Below are 6,801 nucleotides of genomic sequence, written 5' to 3' on the forward strand. Positions count from 1 at the left end.
TGGTTCTATTTCTTTGATGCTTAGAAGCCCATTCAAGTTTTTAATTTCTTCTTCTTTCAGTTTTACTATTATATATTTTTAGGAAATTTTTCTTATTTTTGTTTTAAAATTAATTAGCCTGTGGATTTTCAAAATACTCCTTAATATTTTTAAGCTGGGCCATACATGTAGTTATACCTTTTTTTATGATTTCAAGGAGTAAAAATCCTGTACTCTATGTTGGTATGCCTTTGTGATTGTTTTAAAACAAAACCTCCAAGTTCTTTGACATTCCTCCCATTGAGAATTGGAGTTTATTTTCCTTCCCCTTGTATGTGAGTGGACTTACAACCCTATTGGCAATCAGGTATTGTGCAAGTGATGGTGACTTGCTGGCTGATTTCTGAGGCTGAGTCACAAAAGAGGATGTGATTTCTATGTTGTTTCGTAGAACTTTTATGCTGAGAGCCTTGAGCTGCCATGTAAGTTTGACTACTCTGAGGCCACCACACTGTGAGGAAGCCACCACACTGAGAGGAAAGGCCAGGTGCACACACTCTGTTTGGCAGTTCTGGTCATTGAGCCACCCAGGCCAGGGCCCCAGACATGTGTATTAGAAGCCTTTGGATGTTTCCAGCCCCTAGACGTCGAGTCACCTCTAGGGTTTGACTTTTCTCAACTGAGGCATCAGATATTGTGGAGTAGCGATTAGTGAATCAGCTGTGCTCTGTTCAAATTGCTGACTTTCAGAATCCACGTGCATAATAAAATGATCGTTTTAAGCCACTGCATTTTGGGGTCATTTGTTACACAGCAATAGTAGCTGTTGCAGTCATATCTTTAAATGGATGAAGAAATGAATAAATGAACAAATGAAATATCATCATTATTATTATTATTTTCTACATAGGACTCTGAGGCATATAATTTTTACCTGTATACCTAAGAAAAAATAGGCAAATGTATTCAGTGCCTTAAAGGGTATGCCACTAAAGCATGGTGCATTGGAACCCACTTTGGGAGATTAAGATATTGGAATAAACATGGAAAAATCATGGAACCTGAGATGAGACTATCATGCTATATTCTCTTTGGAGGAAAGCTGCCATGGCCCATTATTTAGGTCAATAAATGGTTAAAATATGCTTTTCAAACCTCAACAGGTAGAATGTATCATTTGCACCCAGTTCTTGGAATTCTATAATATTTTTTATTGTAGCTGATACTTTCTCCATGAAAGAAAAATATATCACAAAGGAAAACACATCACTAAAATAAAGCTCAACTTGCAAGCTAAGGAATCACCTTCGAATCATAAATGATATAAAACCATGCTCTTCCACATTTGATTCATATTTTCCAATTTACTGAATTATATACATCTCCCTGAAACATAACTTGAACTTTAGCAAATTCGAACCTCTTGTTTCTCTATAGTTCACGGAGAGAAACACCGATTGCCTCAGATATATTGGTTGTGTAGCCTATTTTATTTTATAGATATTAAAACATTTAATTTTCTTCCTCCAGGGCTATGATTTTCAGCTTGTTTTGAATTGCAACGACTTTCTTCTCATTTGCTTCTTTTCAAAACATTCTCCCTTCCTAAGAGAGCTGTCTGAGCTATTGAGAATAAAATGCTGTAAGATTCATCTTATTTAGAGTTTCATGTCATAACTTGAAATAATTGGATACGCTCTTACGTATCAGAGAAAACTGCTGCTGTTAGTATGAATTGTGAATTCTTATATTTTTCTTGTCAAAAAGGTTATTTTCCTCTAATTTTTATATTCTCTCTCTCTCTCTCTCTCTCCAGCTACTTCCCTTAAATGTATCTCACTGCAATGACCTGCTTCACCAGGTAAGGGTATAAATATCATCACAATGCTTTCCTTTTCTAATTAGTTGCTCGAACATGTGCTTGGCTTTATTAGCAGGACATCCAGTATCTCCCACTTGAAGTCTCAATTTCACTTAGAATTGTTCATAAATCTTGAGGGGCTTACTCCATTCAAGGGGCAGTCCTGCATCCAAATGCCAATGGAGAGAGAAGAGAGGAGTCTGGTTCATTCCTGCAGTAAATGGCCCCAAGAAGGCGGAACGTTATTGCTTTCAAATGCATTGATGTATCTGAGAGTCCAAATATTCAAACCAGATTCCTCCCATTTAAGATTTCATGGTTGTACCTTTCAACCAGTGTTGATTTCCTTCTAGGAGACATTTGGCAAAGTTTCAGGACATTTTGGTTCTCACAATTTTGGGATCCTCTTAGTGGCATCTATTGGGTAGAGGCCAGGGATGTTGTTAAAGATCTTTCAACGCAAGATGAAAGGATGTTGGACAGCCCTCCACCCCCTGCCAAAAAAAAAAAAAAAAAAAAAAGGCTCAAAATGTCAATAGCACCCAGACTGAGAAAGCCTGGTTTCTCCAATATGGTTTACACCAATGTAATCTGCCACTGTTCCCCGCATCTGGAGAGGTTTAAGACCTCAGTCACAGGCTATGCTAAACCAGCAACTACACTCCTTCCTCGCCTCCCCCCAGCCGCCTGGGTTCTGATTTGAACCGTGGTCTCCAGTCCATAGTCCCCAAACCCCTTCTTCTCATGTTGGGTGCCAAGTATCCCTTCTGACCAATGAACTCAATTAGGACCATCCAAGTTAATCGGAGAGGTTTTAATGTTGTTGAAATTCAGCAGGAAAGAGTCCTGCACCTAAATCCCTTTTGTCCCCAGGAGGTTCCCTGGCCACTTTGCAAATTGGTTCAGTGATGTCAGGGACTACAGGGGGCATTTAGAAAGGACAGCATCCACCATGTCATAGAAAATCCTGTTGTATCCCCATTTCCCAGGGCAGTGGCTGTCCCTTGTCTTACGTTTGCATAATCAAGAATAGTTGCTCAGATGACCCTTCATTGAAACAAGATCTTATCCAAGGAGACCTGTGGGCTCACTAGACAGAGGAGCAGCTGACTATCTCAATAAAAAATATGCTCTACTTCATGGGGCACTGATCCATCTATTTTTCTCATGTCCTGTGATGCCACAAATTGTAATGTATTTCCTTCAAATGCACCAAATGTTAATTACACTTGGGAAACACGGGTTGCTTGCTAGATTCAATTTAGGAATAACCTTTCTACTGACTCCAGGTCAAGAATTTTCATCTTTGCTGTCTGCATCCATAGCTCCCTAGAAAGACAACTGTGCTTTGTCCTTGCTGCAGAATTCTTGAGGACCTGATGGGGGGAGGATTTGGGTTCTTATATTGGTACAGATGATACATTGATATCACGAGTACCCAGGAACATCTATACTCACTTCCTCATTCCTGTCAAGTTGCGAAGCTATGTTTCTAACATTCTCAAATGGACCAGGGTATAAATAGAATTTTCTTGGACTTGCCTCTGATTTCAATCACTGTTGATGCTTTGGGAAATGCATGGCAGATTCCAAATAACTGTCTAGCAAATAGATTTCTGGAGTAAGAGCCATCTGTAAATTGGTAGCTGCCTGTGTTCTCACTATTTGAGAGATGGAATTTGGAGCACGGGGCAAAGGAACACTTACCACTAAGCACCATTCTGCTCTCTTGAGCTTGGACTCTGAGGCGCTTTGATGTACTTGAGGAATTTCCCAGGGCAGAAGGGAAAGATGGACACTGCCATATGATGCCTAACAGGGCAGGACAGGGAAGCGATCCCACAGGAGCCTGGCCAGACTCATGAGGGTGGCCTGTGGGCCTCAAGTGCCATCATATCTGGTTGCAAGCTTCTAGTAACTCTGCTGTAATTCCTCTCTCTTTTGGGGGAGACCTTATTAAAATCTTTTACTTGTTCTAACATAGTCTTGTAGTGCTGTGGGGAATTACAGAAAGGTTTTATAGCCATCCTTGGGACAGAAGGGTAGGGAGAGGAGGAATTGTAGGAGCCAGAGTGTTGGTATCAGCAGAGATGGCTACAATCCTCAAATGGTAAGTAAATTTTAGGAATAATGATTAGGGAAAGGAGACGTGAATTTTTTCACTTACTATATGGAGATTCTGCCCCTTCTCTACCTACTGGGTTATTTTATCATAGGATCCTCAGGTTTACTCACATGTTCTTTGAGCTACCAATATATGCTAGAAGGCTTCAGGCCTGTCTCCTAACTCACATCTCCACTAAGACTGGAGAAGGATTTGCCATCATTAACAAGTTTTCCATCTTTCTTTATCTCCCCAGAGCTTACTGCTAGCATAGTGGTTGACACATTGTTTTGTTGTTCCCACTGGGTTCTCATTACTCAGTGCAATTCCTGGAACATAGTAGACACTCAGTAAATATATGTTGAATGATTGAAGGAACAAACCAATGCATGAAGGAAAGTTTTCATTGGGTTATTATTTGAGGACAAGAACTCAGTATGACTGAGGGTCTGAAAAACACAACCTTCTCTCAAATCATCTGTGTGGACTCAAGAGCCAGTAAGGCTGCTTCTGTGAAACTCAGGAAGACCATTATTAGTGGTAGGGCTCCTTGGGGTAAGTGGTTGGGATGGTAGCTTTTAAGACTGAACTGCTGGCCTCAAATTTTGGATCTGCCGTTTGCCAATAGGATAAAAAGGCGAGTAGCTTCTGGTTTTAGTCAGTTTCCAATTTCAAGTTAAAACGTGTCTGTCCATCTGTCTGTCCACCCATCTGACGGTCATTACCTACTTGTTATGTGGCAGGCTTGGCGAAAAGGACTAGATATTCAAAGACGATTAGGAAAAAATCCTTACCTTCTAGCTGTTTGCCATCTCATAGAAGGGGTGTCTGGAACTGCAGGGTTGTCACTGTCATTCTATTTGTCACGGGCAACACCTGTGGGAGAGTAGCTTTGAAAGGTATGCCAGGCTGTGGGAAGCCATGAAACACAATGAAAGACAGACCTTGGTTCCAGTCCTGTGTTAGCGACCACTGACACGTTCTTCATCTTTTGTGGATCTCTAATTCCTCTTCTATAATATGAGGTGGGCAGAGAAAGATGATCTTCAAAACCCCTCCACGCTCACACCTGGGTTTGTAAAATCTTAGAACATTTGTTCTCTAGCAGAGTAGTTCTCCTTGCTGGCCACTAGAGGTCAGTACCTTAAAAAGCAAACTGGCCACCTTCCATTCTGCCTTCAAAGTAACCCTTGAAGCAGAAGCAATATTACCATTTTCTTACCTTGTTTTGAGAAGGAAGAAATATTCCCAAAGGAACAGTTTTCCTTTTGACATATCAGAGCCTCGGTCTTGACATCCCTAAATTCCTTTTGCTACGTGCTCACTGCAGAGTTTACTAGCAATCTCAGTGTGAGAAGTGGGATGAACAGAAGATACAGCCCTAGTTATTGAAGTGTTTACGGTTTCTGTACAGACCTAAATGCATGGATATCTGTGTAATAGGATGAAAGAATAATTGAAAGTGATTCTTCTGTAGAGCAGGTCCCTCAGCTTGTCCAATGTCCAAAGGGAAATAGGTTTTCAGATCAGCTCTTCTCTTAGATGTGGGATGGGAAGGCATCATTGTTTTCCTCTCCCTGAGTTTCTGCCACCCTGAAAAATAGGAACTTCTACTCACTTACTGGCTTGAAATTGCCAATGACTTATCTCTATCTTTCAATGACTCCTTCCCATGGAGGGAGGGAGGAGGGGGAGTTTCGCTGACTGCAGATGTCAAGAGCCTAGAATCCACTGGCCTTTGAGTCACTCTAGGGAGTAGGCTGTGTGCAAAGGGCCACTTGCAGGTATGGCCCACCTGGGGTTCTATGAACTTGAGGTGAGGCAGACCTTGGTCCTTGCTGAGGCTGAATGGAGAAGTTTCTGATCTGCAGGACCAATAGTCCCCAAGGTCTAGACCTGGAGACAACCATTGGGAAGTTTGTTTCCACCTCATATCCAAATTGTTTTCTTTGATTTTGTACTATCAGTAGGAAAACCAGTATTTTGGTTCGTTTGCAAGTTCTGAGAGTATGTCTCAGTTGGTTCAGCACTGTCACAGAGGAGTGGGATTGAGCAGAAACTTGTCTCAAGTCCTATCAATGAAGGCGGGTTCATATTGCGTCCTCACAGCACATTATTACTGTTGTCTTGTTCGTGACATGGCTGTTGTGGGGTTTAAGCAAGAGTAGGGCTCAGGGTTGTCCTTGAGGACATAGGATTAGGGAAAGAAGAAGAATATAGCCCTCTTCCATTCGTCGTCATTTTATACAGCTGAAAACAAACTAACGCGAGTATAAGGACAAATAGTAGAAGTCATTAAACTACAACTGAGGAGTGTGTGGGAGAAAGATATTTCTTCTGCTTTGTCCAAGGCATACTAGTGGTGCAGAAAGAGTTGGTATTTGTTTCAGTGCTAGCTGGTGGTCCTTTGTCCCTCTGGCTGCTCCCCCTGTCCTTTCCCCATCATATTACCACCTCACTCGCATAAAGAGAAAAACAGAAATGAAAGCTCCACGGCATTACTCCAATAATAATTAGATTCATGTACATAGAACTTTCTGTCATTCATTTATTCATCCATTTACTCATTTATCTCACATGTATTTACCGAGCATTTATTATGTGCCGGGCACTGTTTCCCTGCCCTCAGCTGGCGTTTATTTGAGAGCTGACAAAGTGCTATAGCAGGGATGTCAGTGCCTCTCCCATATTCCCTGGGCCTTAACCAATTCTGGTTGCTCAGGTGGATTTCTGAGTGTCTTACCTGCATCTCTGTGCCTGACAGCCGTTTCCAGAACCTTGGAAAGCCGCTCAGCTGGAACACCGGTGCATGCCCGAAGTGCTGGGGAGTGGTCCTCAACCAGCTCTTGGGAGTCGG

Source organism: Ursus maritimus, unplaced genomic scaffold (genome assembly GCF_017311325.1).
Source record: "Ursus maritimus isolate PB19 unplaced genomic scaffold, ASM1731132v1 scaffold_8, whole genome shotgun sequence".
In the NCBI taxonomy this organism is placed as follows: Eukaryota; Metazoa; Chordata; class Mammalia; order Carnivora; family Ursidae; genus Ursus; species Ursus maritimus.